Genomic DNA, 20,731 nt, shown 5'->3' on the forward strand with positions numbered 1-20,731 from the left:
AACTGACAGACGACAGAACCTAAAAATGTAACATAAAATGGTATCATCCAGTGAAGGAGTAGAATCTGTGAGTCTTCTCTACTTTACTTAGTGGTCACTACTCACCTGGGCGGTTATCTGTAGGAATGTCCTCTGTACTCTGCTCATCACCCCTCACATATGTCTCTGTAGGATTAATATTGTTCAGATCTTCACCCGGATTCACAAGCTGTGAAATAAATATTGTAGAAGTCATCAGACTGTTGGAGAAGTCATGTAGAAGGTTTTATATGACCTGAAAAGATCAGTAATTAGAATGATGACTAGGGTTGAGTAAACCCGAACTGTAAAGTTCGGGTTCGTACTGAACTTTAGGATTTTTGGACCCCGGATCCGAACCCGAACTTTTCAGTAAAAGTTTGGGTTCGGTGTTCGGCGAGTTAATGGTGCTTTTTGAAAGGCTGCAGAGCAGCCAATTAACAAGCGTTTAACTTGTGTGCCCTTAGAAGCCATCACAGCCATGCCTACTAACGGCATGGCTGTGATTGGCCAATGCAGCATGTGACCCAGTCTCTATATAAGCTGGAGTCACGTAGCGCTGCACGTCACTCTGCTCTGATTAGTGTAGGGATAGGATGCTGCTGCTGTGAAGGAAAGAATAGGACAGAATCTTTAATCTGAAGTGCTTGTTAACTCAGCGATCTACCTAGATTTTGTTTTGTGGGTGCAGTGCACAATCTTTTTACCCTGCCCTGAGCCATTTTATGCAAGTTCTTTGCACCAGCACAGCATATGTGCATTTGTGACAGTCAAATAGAAGCTTGAAATACAGCAATAATTTTCTGGGTTTAAAAAAGCACCCCTTTTTGGCAATACCCTCCATCTGGGGCCTATGATGCATTTGTCAGTGTGCAATTTAAGCTACAAATGCAGCAATTTTCTGGGTTTTATAAAACACCCTTTTTGGGCAAAAGACAACATTTTACAGCCCTTGCTGCAAAGGTCAGTGTGAAATACAAGCGTTAGATATTCTGTTCTTAAAAAAAACACCCATTTTGGGCAATACCCTACATCTAGGGCCTATGCTGCATTTGTTAGTGTGACATACAAGCTAGAAATACTGCAATAATATTCTAGGTTTAAAAAAAATAATAATATATATTTTGGCCAAAATACTAAATTTGCGGCCTTGGCTGCATCTGTCAGTGCGAGATACAAGCTTGAAATATTTCAATAATTTTCTGGGTTTAAAAAAACACCCATTTGGGGCAAAATACTAAATTTGCAGCCTTTTCTGCATCTGTCAGTGTGAAATACACGCGTTAGATACTGGTGTTCTATTCTGTTATAAAAAAAAAAAACACCCATTTTGGGTAAGATCCCAAATTTGAGAAGAATGAGGAGAGCGTCGAATAAGGGACGTGGCCCCAGTCGTGGTGCTGCTGGTAGAGCTCCTGTTGCAGGGAGAGGACGTGGTCGATTTGTGCCAGTTACACGCACAAGTGAAACACCTTCTTCAGGTGCGAGTAGGCGACAGAACCTGCAGAATTATTTGGTCGGGCCTAATGCGGCTCTACGAATGGTGAGGCCAGAACAAGTACAGGCGATAGTAGATTGGGTTGCTGACAGTGCCTCCAGTTCCTTCACATTGTCTCCCACCCAGTCTCCTGCTGAAAGATCAGAGTTAGCACCTGCAGCCGATGTCCATCAGTCTTTCACCTCACCCCCTTGCAAATCATCCAAGCAGTCTGAGCCCCAAGTCATGCAGCAGTCTCTTCTGCTTTTTGATGACTCTGCTAGCAGGGTTTCCCAGGGCCATCCACATAGCCCTGCCCAAGAAGTGGAAGAGATTGAGTGCACCCATGCCCAACCACTTATGTTTCAAGATGAGTACATGGGAGGACCACCGCAACACGTCTCGGATGATGACGAAACACAGGTGCCAACTGCTGTGGCTTTCTGCAGTGTGCAGATGACCGACAAGGAGGGCAGGGGTGAAGACTGGGTGGAAGATGATGTAGAGGACGATGAGGTCCTCGACCCCACATGGAATCGAGGTCATGTGAGTGACCTGTGTAGTTCGGAGGAAGAGGCGGTGGTCGCACAGAGCCACCAATACAGCAGAAAAGGGAGCGCGGCCGCTCCCCTAGACAGTACGCCTGCTACTGCCCAACGCAGCAAGGGCCTGAGCACACAAAAGCCAGCTCCAAGGAGTTCCCTGGCGTGGCAGTTCTTCAGACAATGTGCTGACGACAAGACACGAGTGGTTTGCACGCTGTGCAATCAGAGCCTGAAGCGAGGCATAAACGTTCTCAACCTGACCACAACCTGCATGACCAGGCATCTAAGTGCAAAGCACGAGCTGCAGTGGAGTAGACACTGGCTCCTCCTGCTTCCTCTTCTGCTGCAGTCTCAGCCTCTTCATCCACCTCTGGAGTAACAGTGGCACCTGCCACCCCACAAACAGAGGATCTGCCAGCAACACCAACACCTGGGTCACCAAGCATCTCCACAATGTCCCACGGAAGCGTTCGCTATCCATCTCCCAAACACTGAAGCGAAAGAGGAAGTACCCACCTGCGATCCCTGGCCCTGAATGCCAGCATTTCAAAATTACTGGCCTTTGAAATGCTGTCATTCCGTCTGGTGGAGACGGAGAGTTTTAAAAGCCTTATGGCGGTGGCTGTCCCACAGTAAGTCGTGCTCAGCCGCCACTACTTTTCCAGGCAAGCCATCCCTTTCCTGCACAACCAAATGGGGGACAAAATCAGGTGTGCACTGCACAACGCCATCTGTGGTAAGGTCCACCTAACTACGGATACGTGGACCAGTAAGCACGGTCAGGGATGTTATATCTCCCTAACAGCACACTGGGTAAATGCTGTGGCGGCTGGGCCTGAGGCGGAAAGCAGTTTGGCGCATGTCCTTCCACCACCGAGGATTGAAGGGCGCTTCAGTTTGCCTCCTGTTGCTTCCTCCTCCTACTCCGCTTCCTCATCCGGTCAGCATAACACCTTCACCACTAGCACATCTAGGGGTAAACGACAGCAGGCAGTTTTAAAATGTATCTGTTTGGGGGACAAACCCCACACCGCGCAGGAGCTGTGGACAGGCCTTGAACAACAGACCGATGAGTGGCTGGTGCCAGTGATCCTCAAGCCCGGCCTGGTGGTGTGCAATAATGGGCAAAATCTCGTAGCAGCTCTGGGACTGGCCGGTTTGACGCACATCCCTTGCCTGGCGCAGACGTTCCTTAAAAATGACCCCGATATGTCAGAGCTGCTGCAGAAAGTGCGGGCCGTCTGTTCGCGCTTTCGGCGTTCTCACCCTGCTGTTGCTCGCCTGTCAGCGCTGCAGCGTAACTTCGGCCTTCCCGCTCACCACCTCATATGCGACGTGCCCACAAGGTGGAACTCCACCTTTCACATGCTGGACAGACTGTGCGAGCAGCAGCAGGCGATAGTGGAGTTTCAGCTGCAGCACGCACGGGTGAGTCACTCTGTGGAACAGCACCACTTCACCACCAATGACTGGGCCTCCATGCGAGACCTGTGTTCCTTGTTGCACTGTTTCGAGTACTCCACCAACATGGCCAGTGTCTATAACGCCGTTCTCAGTGTTACTATCCCACTACTATGCCTCCTTGAAAAAACGCTTCTGGCGATGATGGAAGAGGGTGTGGCACAGGAGGAGGAGGAAGAGGGATCATTTCCAAGGGTTTCTGGCCAGTCATTCACAAGTGGCTCAGAGGGTGGGTTCCTGCACCCACAAACCCAGGGTACACAATTGTCCAGCCAGGGCACAGTTCTGGAGGATAACGAGGTGGGGGATGAGGAGGAGGAGATGGAGGAGGAGGAACAGTGTTCACAGCAGGGTGGCAATGAAACCAGCTCATGGCCATCACTGGTTCGTGGCTGGGGATATACAGAGGACACAGACATACACCTTCCACAGAGGACAGCTTTTTGTTGCCTCTGGGCAGCCTGGCACACATGAGCGATTACATGCTGCAGTGTCCCCGCAACGACTGCCGAGTTGCGCACATTCTAACTTGTGCTGATTACTGGGTGGCCACCCTGCTGGATCCCCGTTACAAGGACAATGTCCCGTCCTTAATTCCCTCACTGGAGCGTGATCGTAAGATGTGCGAGTACAAGCGCACGCTGGTAGACGCGCTGCTGGTGGCATTCCCACCTGACAGCGGGGGCACAGTGGAAGCAGAAGGCGAAGGCAGAGGAGGTCGCCAACGCAGCTGGGGCACCACCAGCATCTCAGAAGGCAGGGTTAGCATGGCTGAAATGTGGAAAAGCTTTGTCAGCACGCCACATCAACCAGCACCACCAGCTGATATGGAATGTTTTAGCAGGAGGCAGCATTTCAGCAACATGGTGGAGCAGTATGTGTGCACACGCCTACACGAACTGAATGACGGGTCTGCCCCCTTCAACTTCTGGGTCTCCAAATTGGGCACATGGCCAGAGCTTGCCCTTTACGCCTTGGAGGTGCTGGCCTGCCCTGCAGCCAGTGTATTTTCTGAACGTATGTTTAGCACGGCAGGGGGCGTCATCACAGACAAGCGCAGCCGCCTGTCCACAGCCAATGTGGACAAGCTCACGTTCATTAAAATGAACCAGGCATGGATCCCACAGTACTTGTCCGTACCTTGTGCAGAATAGACATGTATACCGATCTTACCCAGCCATTGTTATACTACAGCGCAATTGCTCATTGTTGTATTTTGGATATTTACCACTCTTTTGGAGTGTACCCTAATAAAATAAAAATAAATTACAACCAAAAACCAGTGTTGGCTACCTCGTCCTCCTCCACCATCGCTTCCACCTACACCACTACGTCCACCGCCTCCTCAAACTCCTACTCCATATGGAACTCCACCTCATAAATCAATATAATTTTTTTTTTTTTTATTTGTACGTATTTGCTTTTATTTTATGTCATTTCACTAATTTGTCTGTTACATTTTCGGGTGAAATTCACCGATTTTTGGGTGTGATATACCCCTGCTCTACCTAGTAGACAGGTAAAAAAAAATCACTAATTTGTCTGTTACATTCTTGGGTGACATTTGACCATTTTTGCCGTGATTAAACCCCTGCTCTGCATAGGTGACAGGGAATTAAATTTCAAAAATTCTTCTTTAATTAACGCGCGCCACCTCCTTTAGTTGTAAGCTTTGGCTTCAATAATTTGTACCACATTTCCGCTCGATCACAATGAATTTCATCCATTGACCTCCCTTGGATGTAGTATCCCTTTCTCACGCTCCCTCTCCGGCCTGGAACCCTGATTCCCCGCCACCCGTGATCACCATGGTAGACACAGAAAAGAACATCGAAAGTTGATAGAGAAGATATCCAATTGGATCGTGAACATCACGGGGACGTGCAACATGGTGGGGCAGTATGTGTGCACACGCCTACACGTACTGACTGATGGGTCTGCCCCTTTCAACTTCTAGGTCTCTAAATTGGGCACATGGCCTGAGCTTGCCCTTTATGCCTTGGAGGTGCTGGCCTGCCCTGCAGCCAGTGTATTGTCTGAACGTTTGTTTAGCACGACTTATAGGGGGTTATCACAGGTTATATTTCCCAATGTTTTGGGGTGTACCCTAATAAATAAATAAAAACTGTGTAGGCTTCCTCCTCCTCCTCCTCCGCTTCCACCTACACCGCCACATCCACTGCCTCTTCAACCTCCTACTCTATATGGACCTCGTCCTCCTAGATCAAGATTATTATTTTTCATTTTTACGTATTTTATGTGATTTAAAGTCAGTTCCCTATCCACATTCGTTTGCAGAGCACTTGCCATGCCTTTAACCACATTTTGCTGCCATTTGCAGCCCTCTAGCCCTTTCCATGAAAATGTTACAGCCATTTTAGTGCTCCAAAGTTTGGGTCCCCATAGACTTCAATGGGGTTCGGGTCAAGATCGGGTACCGAACTTGAACTTTTTGACGTTCGGCCGAACCCGAACATCCAGGTGTCCGCTCAACTCTAATGATGACCAAAAATGACCGGACAGCAGGAGCTATCTGACCCAAATATCTGCAGGTCTCCTGTATAAATCTAATCTTATTGCTTTGTTATTCCAAGCAGTTTGCAATGCAGGGAGAGTAGCCCTTATATTCCATCCCTAACATTACATTGTATGTATATACCATTACATTGTTTGTGCACCTGTTGTCCTTGCTGGCCGCCCCAGGACTGTGAAACCAGTAAGCCAAAGTTCTTTCAGTCCATGGCTTGTTTACTTCCTCGGAATGGGCATAATCAACTGCTCTGCTGCAGCCAATGACTGGAAGCAGGTGACCATGCCTGTACCGGCGAGGAAGCAAACAACATTTACTGGAAGATGGACACACAGGAGCTGGCACACATAACCAGAGCTGAGGGTAGCAGGTACGTATGACTCTTTCCATAGTAGAGGACACATGTGTTATTCCTGAACAAACCCTTTAATACTGTCTTCCTGTTCTGTCTACCAGTTTTGGGATGACTGCAGGCATGAAGATACTGTATATAGTATAAGGGACAGGGGAGAAGACAGGAGAGCTGAGAACTGATTATCTATCACCACTAGATCATCCCGATTATCACTGTCTATAGTACAAGAAAAGGAGAGGCGAGAACTGATTATCTATCACCACTAGATCATCCCGATTATCTCTATCTATAGTACAAGGACAGGAGAGGTGAGAACTGATTATATCTCTTAACTAGATCATCCTGATTATCACTTTTTTTTATAGTATGTGGCTTAGCTAGAGTTCTAAGGGCCCCAGAAAAAACTTTGGATAGGGTTCCCCCTCCCTATAATAAGTTTGAATGGGTTGTAGTACCCAGTCACTGATCACTACACAAACCTGCACCCCTACGGTGTCCTAGTAGTTAAATGTCCCCTTATTGTGGACCCAGCAATAATAATGCTCTGGTTGTGTTACCAGTATTAAAAATACCTCTGACAGTGTCTTCAGTAATAGTAATGCCCCCCATACTTCCCCCAGTCCACAATCCCATCCTCTTTGTCCTCAATAATAATTTAGCACTTTTAATGAGCCAGGAAGAACTGTGGCCAACTACTACTACTCCTGGCAGGTACTGATACCGCTGCTACCACCCACATTCTAACTCGGGGAGGAGGAGGCATGGGTCTTTCGTTTTGTACTCTCCCATTTTCCAGACATGTTATTATGAGGCCTATAAATGAAAAGTCAGGGGTTCTGTACACAGATTATTAAACGGTACTAGCAAAATTGCAAGTGTGTTTTCTGTAATTTAAAGACAAAGGCACAATTATAGAGTAATTAAACTTTTCTTTCACTCAGATGGACTGTGTAAGGGCATAGTTATAACTGTTCTTTTTTAAAACCTCAAGTTGCTACATAGGCTTATTGCCAGCACAGCACCCAAATAGCATTCTGCTGCTATGCTGAGCAATTGCACATTATAGGAAGGGCCTCATATTCATGTTATCTTACTAATGTACTTCATGCCACCTGCTGTTTGTTCAAGGGTTTGTTTGTTCATGTTAACCTACTAATATACTTCATTCACTGGTTCCGTTCTCTTCCCTGCGTAAATTCTGCACAAAGATCATGTGGTCCAGTCCCTGAACTTGTCATCCACTGCCCGTACCAAATAGATTTAGTCTCCATCGCTAAGGACTCTGTAGACAAATTTTAAACTGGTGTCGGTGGCTCTACCGTGGAGCGCTCGTCCCCGCTATGGTCACATGTTTCCAGTTCCATGCGGTCACATGGTATAGATACAGTTGAAGCAGTCCAGGTATACCATGTGACCGCAGCGAGGACGAGCGCTCCACGGTAGAAGGGGTCTTGACAAAAACAGAGTGAGAGGATTGATAACCCAGAAAATAGTCCCTGTACAGGGTCACCCTTATCGAGATAAAACATAACTTTTACTATTTATGCTAAAAGGAAATACAAGTGTCATCCATTAACCCTTTCCTGACCAGCACCGTAATAGTACGGTGCTGGCCGTTTCTTTAAAGATGCCGCCCCGCTCCTGAGCGGAGCAGGTGCCATAGCCGCGGGTGGCCGTCTGTTTCTTATAGCAGACACCCGCGGCTAACATCCGCAACCGGCAGTAATGCCGATCGCAGATATTAAATCCCTCAGATGCCGTGGTCAATACTGACCACGGCATCTGAGCGCACTGGAAACCAAAAGCGCGCGCTTCCGGTGATGCTCCGGCTCCCCCGTGTGCGATCGGAGGAGACGGAGCTTGTGTGCAGCAGCCCCTGTGTTTGTGAATGAAAGGAGGCTGCTGCATAGCATTTCCTATGGAGCCCTTGCCTGTAATAGGGCTCCATAGGAAACTAGCAATTTTCTCATATACTCCAAAGCTAGTGTATTGGGGTCTATTAGAATAGCAATCTAATGATTGCAAATAAAAAGAAAAAATTATTCAAATCACCCCCCTTTTCCCAAAATAAAAATAAAAGAACTAAAAAAATTTAAGAAAAACATTATGGGTGTCACGATGTACGAAACCGCCCATAGTATAAAAATATATTCCCCATACGGCAAACAGCAAAACTTAAAAAAGCATCAAAATGGCTGATTCGCCGTTTTTGGTCGCTTCTTTTTCTACAAAAACATTTAATAAAAAGTGATCAAAAAGTCATACACAACCCAGAATGTTATCAATGAAAGGTTCAGATCGCTTTTCAAAAAATTAGCCCCCACCCAGTCGTACACATAATTAAAAAAAGTTATAGGGGTCAAAATATGGCGACGAAAAAAATATAACAGTTTCTTTCCCAATTTTTAATTATTTTATCAATATCAAAACGCAAGAAATATTATACATATAAAAAAGGTATCAACGGATTCGTACTGACCTGTAGAACAAAAGTAACCGGTCAGTTTTATTGTACATTGAACGTCTTAAAATAAAAAAAAACAATAAAAACTGTGGTGGAATTGCTTTACTTTTTTATTTTTATTTTACCCCATTTGGATTTTTTTCCCCATTTCCCACTACATCATATGCAATATTAAATGGTGGTGTTGGAAAGTACAACTTTTCCTGCAAAAAACAAGCCCTCATATGGCTATGTAAACAGACAAATAAAAAAAAGTTATGGCTCTGGGAAGGCAGGGAGCGCAAAACGAAAACGCAAAACCAAAAAAACCTCCGGGGTAGATAGGGTTCAAACTATGGGGGTCCTTCTGTCACTATTATGTAATGGTGTACAGATCACGTATATCACCTGATAGGATATTGGAGTGAGGTGTTGGCTCAAAGTGCACATGAAATTCTGGTGGGGGGGTTGATCCACAAGTATTTTAGGGTGAATCTATAGGTATCTAGGTTACCCAATATGTCCCAGGTCTAGTGGTCTCTGTGTGGTCTGGCTGCAGGATACCTACTGGATTCTCCCAAAATAGTGGAGGAGAACTCAATGTAGTGAATACTCGCTTTAGTGAGGAGTCATACATAGTGGAGAGTGTCCACTCCGGAGGTCTCCACTTACTCCTTTCCTACACCCCTAAGCCGGGGAAGGAGAGAGGGGAAGTAGGTACGTTCAGATCACACATACACACTGCTATCAGAACCTAGGTCTGGAGAGAGATCTCCTCCACTGTGGAGGGCAGTGTTATAGGGGGGGGTCTGCGGAGGACAGCGACATGGGGGGGTCTGCGGAGGACAGCGACAGAGGGGGGTCTGCGGAGGACAGCGACAGAGGGGGGTCTGCGGAGGACAGCGACATAGGGGGGTCTGCGGAGGACAGCGACATAGGGGGGTCTGCGGAGGACAGCGACATAGGGGGGTCTGCGGAGGACAGCGACATAGGGGGGTCTGCGGAGGACAGCGACATAGGGGGGTCTGCGGAGGACAGCGACATAGGGGGATCTGCGGGGGACAGCGACATAGGGGGGTCTGCGGAGGACAGCGACATAGGGGGGTCTGCGGAGGACAGCGACATAGGGGGGTCTGCGGAGGACAGCGACATAGGGGGGTCTGCGGAGGACAGCGACATAGGGGGGTCTGCGGAGGACAGCGACATAGGGGGGTCTGCGGAGGACAGCGACATAGGGGGGTCTGCGGAGGACAGCGACATAGGGGGGTCTGCGGAGGACAGCGACATAGGGGGGTCTGCGGAGGACAGCGACATAGGGGGGGTCTGCGGAGGACAGCGACATAGGGGGGGTCTGCGGAGGACAGCGACATAGGGGGGGTCTGCGGAGGACAGCGACATAGGGGGGTCTGCGGAGGACAGCGACATAGGGGGGTCTGCGGAGGACAGCGACATAGGGGGGTCTGCGGAGGACAGCGACATAGGGGGGTCTGCGGAGGACAGCGACATAGGGGGGTCTGCGGAGGACAGCGACATAGGGGGGTCTGTGGAGGACAGTGACATGGGGGGGTCTGCGGAGGACAGTGTTATGGGGGGGATCTGTGGAGGACAGTGACATGGGGGGGTCTGCGGAGGACAGTGTTATGGGGGGGGGGGGGATCTGTGGAGGACTCTGTTATGGGGGGATTTGACCCGATAACATTGGGCCCTAGTCATAGCAGCCATCACATATAAAGTGTATACAGCAGCCCCTAGCAGTGCTGCTTTGCTAAACGTATCTGTAAGCAGTACTCGCCAATCATTAATGAAATGTGCGGGGCCGGAGAGTGACTGGGTAAGTGATGTGCGCTGCAGGCCTGCCCGCTGCGTGCATGGCGAGTACTGCTTAGAGGTAAGTAATTACTGCTAGTTCAGCAAAGCAGCCCTGCTAGGGGCTGCTGTATACACTTTATATGCGATGGCTGCTCTTACCCCGATGTGCCGGCCATGTAATACTGCTGTATTCGCTTTATAAAGATGCGCGGCCATTTCCCCCCCACTTCTGGGGGGGGGGGGGGGGGGGAGTGTGTCTTATAAAGCAGAAAATACGGAATATGTGCTGATAAAAATAATCCTACATAGCTTTTCCATTAATCAACTTGTATCTAGATGTGCTAGAATGGACTCCGTGGTATGATCTTGGTACTGTCACCCTAGCAGGGCTCCAGACAAAAAATAAATATCAAGGAGCCATTGGCTCCTAACCTGAAAAATTTAGGAGCCAAATTTAAATTTTTTATCGCCAAATTTTAAATACATATAATTACGGTATAGTAAAAAAAACAAAACACATATCTTACCTAGGGTTGTCACGATACCAAAATTTGACTCAATTTCAATACCATAAAAAAGTATTGCGATACTCGATACCACGTGAAAAAAATAAAACACCAAAAAAGCCGCGTGCGTTCCAGATTTTATGGAACGTCTGGACCAAATTTTTTTGTAGTCTAACCTAATTTTTGTCGGGACAAGGCGACAAAAAAAATTGCAAATTGCACGTATTTTATATTTTTTTTTCTGTTACCGTGTTCACCGCATAGGAGATATTTTAAAATATTTTAATAGTTCGCACTTTTTTGGGCGTGGCGATATAAAATATATAAACAATAAAAAAAATTACATATGCAAAATTGGGCAAGGGGGTGATTTAAATTTAATATTTTGGTGTTTGTTTGTTTTTTACTTTTTATTTAGTAACTATTTCCCCCTTAGGGGCTAGAACCTGGGAACTTTCATCCCTTGTCCTATTCACCCTGATAGAGATCTATTATGGTGAATAGGACTTCACACTCTCCCTGCTGTCCTGTGCTTTGTGCACACAGCAGCAGGGAGCCGACTATAGCAGCCAGGGCTTCAATAGCGTCCTGGCTGCCATGGTAACCGATCGAAGCCCCATGCTTACACTGCTGGGGCTCCGCTCGGAACTGCCACTAATGATAATACTTGGGGGATGGGGGGTTGGGGGCACACTGCACCACCAATGATTCTACTTTATAATACTGGGGTTGGGGGGAGGGGGGGGGTTCGGTGCCATGTTCTTCTCAACAGCACAGGGGAGAAGGAGGCAGTCCCTCCCCCCTGTGCCGCTGCCACCAATGGGCTGATAGCAGGGAGGAGGAGGGGAGGGGCTGTGGCCACTGCACCACCAATGAATATAGTTTATGCTTAATACAAACGCAGGCTGCGCTGCGGGTGCTGGCCATATCCCATACCCGGCACCCAGCCTCTATGACTGTGCGCTGCGATCCGCCGCTATTAACCCCTCAGGTGCGGCACTGCGTTTGTATTAAGCATAAACTATATTCATTGGTGGTGCAGTGGCCACAGCCCCTCCCCTCTTCCTCCCTGCTATCAGCCCATTGGTGGCAGCGGCACAGGGGAGAGGGACTGCCTCCTTCTCCCCTGTGCTGTTGAGAAGAACATGGCACGCCCTGACAGCAGCACGTCCCATGTCAGTTCCTCGTGTGTGAGAGGCTTGTCGCCATTTAGCAATGCTAAGTCGCATTGGCGACCATTTTGGTCGCCATCTGGAGCCCTGCCTAGACTACAAAACCCCTGAAGATAATGATGCATTTATCTCCTGATGTTCATGTTCAAGCTGACAATCCGGGCACAACTATGATTGACCATTTGTATTATTCAATGGTCCCGGCCGAGGACCTCTCAGAAAACTGCTGTGCCACTCTTGTGCAGCCACAAAAGATCTGCAGCAGTTCACAGAGGAGGACATCTTAAAAGTCTCCATAGGCAGAAAATTGTGAGAAGAACCAGACAACATGTAATGTCTATGGTCAGCTGTAATCCTGCCATCTCCATCTTTCTCATTATACAAGGATAAAACATATAATACTGGTGGATAAAACAAGACTGAAGACAAGATCTTCACAGCCTTCTACAGATCATAGGGGACATTTCATGAGACCTTATCTCCATCTACCTGATCATCCTGCTTGACATTGACATTGTAATGCTCTTCTGAACCATCATGTGGAAGAAGAGGACTGGGACATCTCTCTGGTGTTCTTCTCTCTTCCTTTACTGTAGGAAACACATCCAGTGACTGAATTCATTCCTTACATACAGATAATGAGAGGACGTGTGTATTTAGTCATGTCTATTACCTGGTGATGTGAGGGGCCGGTGATCCTCCATCATGACGTCCTTGTACAGATCTTTGTGTCCTTCTAAATACTCCCACTCCTCGATGGAGAAATAGATGGTGACATCCTGACACCTTATAGGAACCTGACAACACAATGATACAGTCATCACCCAGATCCCTTCATAGCGTTCCTGTATAATGTCCCAGCATTCCCAGCAGTGTCACCTCTCCAGTCAGCAGCTCCATCATCCTATTGGTAAATTCTAGGATCTTCTCTCTATTGATTTCCTCCTGTTTTAGGAGGTGAGGTGGAGGCCCCGTGATTGGGCTCAGGGTTCTTCCCTGTCCTTCAGACACAGGGTCCTGACAGCGCTCACTAGAGGTCTTCTTCACTACGGTGTAGGCCTGGTTATGGAAAGACACAGTAAAAATTATTACTTCATACATTTCCAGAGTCCCTCACCTCTCCAGTGATGTCCATCTGTTAGTAACATAGATGAGATGATGTAATGTGACATCATCAGAATCTCTCACCTCTCCAGTAAGCCGGAAGAGGATCTCTAGGGTGAGATTTATTATACTCTCCGCCATCTTGTCCCTGTCCCTGTCCATCCTTGACGGGTCAATCAGGAGATTGATGTCATATAGAAGATCTCCACTGAGAGGATCCTATATTGTAGGAACCTGAATGGAATAAAGATGAGACGATGGAAAATCCTTTAAAATCCCATCTAAAATAAAATTCCTGGAGATAATAAGAGGAGACATCGGAGGAGATAATAAAGTGTAGATTTTGTGTTCTCTCTTTTTATAGTGATCAAAACATGTGTGAGGTCAAGGCAGTTTCATGGTATGTCACACCTTCACATGACCCTACAGCCAAAAGAAGACGTCATCAGTGATGCCACAGCACATGACCACCATAGACCATCCTAGGCCTCAATGGTCAGGTCACATACATATGGCCATCAGAGCTCCAACCAATATTGTCGCTGCAGTGATGTAAACAGACTGAAGGAGAACACAGGAGCCTCAGTGCTGGGGCTGTGGAGGATTCTACAAGTCCTGTGTTATCCGGGTAATTGTAAAATGCTGCAGAATATGTTAGCGATACATAAAGATTATTATTACTATATAGACAGACATTGGGTTGGCAGATTTGGTTTTTGGCAGCTCCTCATGACCACACAGATGTTATAAGTTTAAAAGATTTATTATATTTATTATAACAAGCGACATGACGAAATACAGCGGTCATTAAAGGGTTTCTCCGGCATGTACTCAGGATAGGTCTTCAATAAGAGATCAATATAAGGGTCCAACTCCCAACACCCCTGAAAAATCAGCAGGTGGCGCTTATACCGATACATGTATATGTGGTTACACAAAATTTTTAATTACATGCTAATATGAAAGTATTCAGATCCAGGAGCTGGTTTGAAAAATTGTACAATGTTTCCAATAAAGTTTGTATAATTTCTGTGCTTCTTTTTTGGGCCTCCCTAATGTATTTTGCAGACATATGATTCCCTGTTTTAGCTGCACAGCTAGATGCATTTCATTCAGAAGCAGGGAATGTATCACTTCTGTGAAATCTGCCATCACTGTATTGCTGTGATGTCCATTTCCTTACTTCACACTATGGCCTCTTTCACACGGGCGTTGCGAGAAAATGTGCGGGTGCGTTGCGGGAACACCAGCGATTTTTACCCAAACCCGAACTTCTTCACAGAAGTTCAGGTTTGGGTTAGGTGTTGTGTAGATGTTATTATTTTCCCTTATAACATGGTTATAAGGGAAAATAATAGAATTCTGAATACAGAATGCTTAGTAGGTGATCAATTGAGGGTTAAAAAAAAATAATAATAATTAACTCACCTTCTCCTCTTGTTCGCGTAGTTCCCGGTCTCTTCTTTAATGATGAGCTGTGGGCTAAAGGACCTTTGGTGATGTCAGATCACATGCTCCAATCACATGGTCCATCACCACCACAATGGACCATGTGATTGGAGCATGTGATCTGACGTCACCACAGGTCCTAGCCGGTAGTTCATCATTAAAGAAGTAAAGAAGAGACCGGGAACTACGCGAACAAGAGGAGAAGGTGAGTTAATTTTTTTACTTTTTTTTAACCCTCAATTGATCACTTACTATGCATTCTGTATTCAGAATGCTATTATTTTCCCTTATAACCATGTTATAAGGGAAAATACTACAGTGAATAGACTGTCACCTAGCAACCATGCGTGAAAATCGCACCGCATCCGCACTTGCTTGCGGATGCTTGTGATTTTCACGCAAACCCATTCACTTCTATGGGGCCTGCGTTGCGTGAAAAACACACAATATAGAGCATGCTGCGATTTTCACGCAATGCACAAGTGATGCGTGAAAATCACCGCTCATCTGAACAGCCCCATAGAAATGAATGGGTCCAGATTCAGTGCGGGTGCAATGCGTTCACCTCACGCATCGCATCCGCGCGGAATACTCGCCCGTGTGAAAGGGGCCAATGTTTGTTTTTAGCTTCGGACCTCACAAAAAAGAAAAGGAGGAGTAAATCATACTTAAAAAAAAGGCAGGGGCAGGGGTGTTGGTAGGTTAAAACATTCGGAGCCTGGGCCCCAGATGTTTTGCCTCAGGTTCCGAATGTACTGCCTGCCAGATAGATACAACTGTATTGCTGTCCTCAGTACAATTGAATCTAATGCATTGGAAGAGCTGAAGGAGATGTTGATGACATCACAGTCCATGTGATCAGTGCTGAAGGCAGTGGTTGAGGACCTGCGATAATGTCACCATCATGTGACCAGTACAGGAGAGGATAGTGAGCTGCAGTGAAGAGTAGTCCTGGGGAAGAAGCTGTGGCGAGGTCTGCTACATGAGGAGAGGTAAGTGAAGGGAAGGATTCGGTGTGAGAGCCAGAGGAATGCTGGGGGTTGTGGTTATTTAACTGGGACTGTATGTTAGGGCTGAACAGAGGGATGTTATTTACGTGAGAATTTATGTTGGAAAGGGGTGGAGTGATGCTATTTACATGGGACCGAATGTTGAGGGGCTTATGTTGTTTACATGAGATTGCATGTTGGAGGCGGCTGGGGAGGGAGTGATGTTATTTACATGGGACTGTATATTGAAGGGGCTGAGGAATTATAATTTTTGAGGAGACTAAAGGGAGGAATATAACTACAGAGGGCATTATAACAGTAGGGGCAGTATAAATACTGGGGGCACTTCAGGGAGAGCATTATAACAGTAGGGGGCAGAATAAATACTGGGCGCAGTTCAGGGAGAGCATTATAACAGTAGGGGGCAGAATAAATACTGGGGGCAGTTCAGGGAGAGCATTATAACAGTAGGGGGCAGAATAAATACTGGGGGCACTTCAGGGAGAGCATTATAACAGTAGGGGGCAGAATAAATACTGGGGGCACTTCAGGGAGAGCATTATAACAGTAGGGGGCAGAATAAATACTGGGCGCAGTTCAGGGAGAGCATTATAACAGTAGGGGGCAGAATAAATACTGGGGGCACTTCAGGAAGAGCATTATTAACAGTAGGGGGCAGAATAAATACTGGGGGAACTTCAGGGAGAGCATTATAACAGTAGGGGGCAGAATAAATACTGGGGGCACTTCAGGGAGAGCATTATAACAGTAGGGGGCAGAATAAATACTGGGGGCACTTCAGGGAGAGCATTATAACAGTAGGGGGCAGAATAAATACTGGAGCAGTTCAGGGAGAGCATTATAACAGTAGGGGCAGTATAAAAACTTGGGACATTTCATGGAGAGCATTATAACAGTAGGGGGCAGAATAAATACTGGGGGCACTTCAGGGAAAGCATTATAACAGTTAGGGGGCACTATAAATACTGGGGGCACTTCAAGGAGAGCATTATAACAGTAGGGGGCAGAATAAATACTGGGCGCAGTTCAGGGAGAGCATTATAACAGTAGGGGGCAGAATAAATACTGGGGGCAGTTCAGGGAGAGCATTATAACAGTAGGGGGCAGAATAAATACTGGGGGCACTTCAGGGAGAGCATTATAACAGTAGGGGGCAGAATAAATACTGGGGGCACTTCAGGGAGAGCATTATAACAGTAGGGGGCAGAATAAATACTGGGCGCAGTTCAGGGAGAGCATTATAACAGTAGGGGGCAGAATAAATACTGGGGGAACTTCAGGAAGAGCATTATAACAGTAGGGGGCAGAATAAATACTGGGGGAACTTCAGGGAGAGCATTATAACAGTAGGGGGCAGAATAAATACTGGGGGCACTTCAGGGAGAGCATTATAACAGTAGGGGGCAGAATAAATACTGGGGGCACTTCAGGAAGAGCATTATAACAGTAGGGGGCAGAATAAATACTGGGGGTACTTCAGGGAGAGCATTATAACAGTAGGGGGCAGAATAAATACTGGGGGCACTTCAGGGAGAGCATTATAACAGTAGGGGGCAGAATAAATACTGGGCGCAGTTCAGGGAGAGCATTATAACAGTAGGGGGCAGAATAAATACTGGGCGCAGTTCAGGGAGAGCATTATAACAGTAGGGGGCAGAATAAATACTGGGGGTACTTCAGGGAGAGCATTATAACAGTAGGGGGCAGAATAAATACTGGGGGCACTTCAGGGAGAGCATTATAACAGTAGGGGGCAGAATAAATACTGGGGGCACTTCAGGGAGAGCATTATAACAGTAGGGGGCAGAATAAATACTGGGGGCACTTCAGGGAGAGCATTATAACAGTAGGGGGCAGAATAAATACTGGGAGCACTTCAGGGAGAGCATTATAACAGTAGGGGGCACTATAAATACTGGGGGAACTTCAGGAAGAGCATTATAACAGTAGGGGGCAGAATAAATACTGGGGGCACTTCAGGGAGAGCATTATAACAGTAGGGGGCAGAATAAATACTGGGGCACTTCAGGAAGAGCATTATAACAGTAGGGGGCAGAATAAATACTGGGGGCACTTCAGGGAGAGCATTATAACAGTAGGGGGCAGAATAAATACTGGGGCACTTCAGGAAGAGCATTATAACAGTAGGGGGCAGAATAAATACTGGGGCACTTCAGGAAGAGCATTATAACTGTTGGGGGCAGAATAAATACTGGGGGCACTTCAGGGAGAGCATTATAACAGTAGGGGGCAGAATAAATACTGGGGGCACTTCAGGGAGAGCATTATAACAGTAGGGGGCAGAATAAATACTGGGGGCACTTCAGGGAGAGCATTATAACAGTAGGGGGCAGAATAAATACTGGGAGCACTTCAGGGAGAGCATTATAACAGTAGGGGGCACTATAAATACTGGGGGAACTTCAGGAAGAGCATTATAACAGTAGGGGGCAGAATAAATACTGGGGGCACTTCAGGGAGAGCATTATAACAGTAGGGGGCAGAATAAATACTGGGGGTACTTCAGGGAGAGCATTATAACAGTAGGGGGCAGAATAAATACTGGGGGTACTTCAGGGAGAGCATTATAACAGTAGGGGGCAGAATAAATACTGGGGGCACTTCAGGGAGAGCATTATAACAGTAGGGGGCAGAATAAATACTGGGGCACTTCAGGAAGAGCATTATAACAGTAGGGGGCAGAATAAATACTGGGGCACTTCAGGAAGAGCATTATAACTGTTGGGGGCAGAATAAATACTAGGGGCACTTCAGGAAGAGCATTATAACAGTAGGGGGCAGAATAAATACTGGGGGCACTTCAGGGAGAGCATTATAACAGTAGGGGGCACTATAAATACTGGGGGAACTTCAGGAAGAGCATTATAACAGTAGGGGGCAGAATAAATACTGGGGGCACTTCAGGAAGAGCATTATAACAGTAGGGGCAGTATAATACTGGGGGCACTTCAGGGAGAGCATTATAACAGTAGGGGGCAGAATAAATACTGGGAGCACTTCAGGGAGAGCATTATAACAGTAGGGGGCACTATAAATACTGGGGGCACTTCAGGAAGAGCATTATAACAGTAGGGGGCAGAATAAATACTGGGGGCACTTCAGGGAGAGCATTATAACAGTAGGGGGCAGAATAAATACTGGGGGCACTTCAGGAAGAGCATTATAACAGTAGGGGGCAGAATAAATACTGGGGGCACTTCAGGGAGAGCATTATAACAGTAGGGGGCAGAATAAATACTGGGGGCACTTCAGGGAGAGCATTATAACAGTAGGGGGCAGAATAAATACTGGGGGCACTTCAGGGAGAGCATTATAACAGTAGGGGCAGTATAATACTGGGGGCACTTCAGGGAGAGCATTATAACAGTAGGGGGCAGAATAAATACTGGGAGCACTTCAGGGAGAGCATTATAACAGTAGGGGGCACTATAAATACTGGGGGCACTTCAGGAAGAGCATTATAACAGTAGGGGGCAGAATAAATACTGGGGGCACTTCAGGGAGAGCATTATAACAGTAGGGGGCAGAATAAATACTGGGGGCACTTCAGGAAGAGCATTATAACAGTAGGGGGCAGAATAAATACTGGGGGCACTTCAGGGAGAGCATTATAACAGTAGGGGGCAGAATAAATACTGGGGGCACTTCAGGGAGAGCATTATAACAGTAGGGGGCAGAATAAATACTGGGGGCACTTCAGGAAGAGCATTATAACAGTAGGGGGCACTATAAATACTGGGGGCACTTCAGGAAGAGCATTATAACAGTAGGGGGCAGAATAAATACTGGGGGCACTTCAGGGAGAGCATTATAACAGTAGGGGGCAGAATAAATACTGGGGGCACTTCAGGAAGAGCATTATAACAGTAGGGGGCAGAATAAATACTGGGGGCACTTCAGGGAGAGCATTATAACTGTTGGGGGCAGAATAAATACTGGGGGCACTTCAGGAAGAGCATATATACAAATCCAGATCACTGTATCCACAGTCCCTCGTGCACGGAACGAACCAGGTAAGTCCTCCAAACATCAATGGTAGAAAAGGTTCCAGCACTTGAATATAGTTCCGTTGCTTTGTCTTATTTTCAGTAACAAACATACAGGTGTGGACACATCCTTAGACTCTCGTCACAATTTATACGTTTCGAGCTGTAGCGTTCTTAGTCGTAACCGTATGGACTGCCGAACCTTCGGGCTTAAGTAGATCTCCTCCCCCAACAACTCAATACTCCGTCATGTGCTACACCTGTAATCTACATTCAACAATGTAGTGACACCAAGCGTAAAAGTACATTTCAGGACTATGGTTAAGTCTAATCGTAAAGTAGATCGTAGATTAATGTCACGGTATCACATACTTTTACCTGAAAACCACCGCATGGTGTGAATGAGATAAAAATGAAGAAAAACCTAAATTAGCAACGAACACTCAGTGAGACCTAATAATGGCAATTAATCGCTAGTAGCATAGATCATGATTTATAGTAATGTCAGTAAAAAATACATCAAGTTCCGACCGGAGGGATGTCTCGTGTTCAGTCTGAACATCCAATATGCTTCCCTCTGCAGAATCATCTTCTTTATATTACTACCTCTACCTACTTTCTCTATCGCAAAGGTACAAAAACGAGTCAGACTGCGATTATGTTCCATTATTGGTGATATAACTGACCCGCTGCGCGAGCCGGTCTGAAAATAAGTGCGGTCAGCGGGAGCAGGCAGTTCCGAGAACAGCCACCGGGGGCCTTCATCGGGCTGTTCTCGGAACTGCCTGCTCCCGGTGACCTCATTTGTTTTCAGATCGGCTCACGGCACATGGACAGGTAAGGGC

General features: G+C 46.7%; 1 protein-coding gene and 1 long non-coding RNA gene across 2 annotated transcripts in view; both read right to left on the minus strand.

Moving 5' to 3' along the window:
* Positions 1 to 20,731, minus strand: part of LOC121005801 (zinc finger protein 850-like) — a 1,060,224-nt gene that overhangs the window by 17,802 nt on the left and 1,021,691 nt on the right. The gene's annotated exons all lie outside the window — the stretch shown is intronic.
* LOC121004572 lies at positions 176 to 13,033 on the minus strand. The gene is made up of 3 exons (XR_005779771.1): positions 12,990 to 13,033; positions 12,806 to 12,906; positions 176 to 208 (listed from the first exon to the last, which is right to left on the minus strand). It is a non-coding gene; the product is annotated as an uncharacterized LOC121004572 (long non-coding RNA).

The sequence above is a fragment of the Bufo bufo genome, chromosome 6 (assembly GCF_905171765.1).
Source record: "Bufo bufo chromosome 6, aBufBuf1.1, whole genome shotgun sequence".
Taxonomy (NCBI): Eukaryota; Metazoa; Chordata; class Amphibia; order Anura; family Bufonidae; genus Bufo; species Bufo bufo.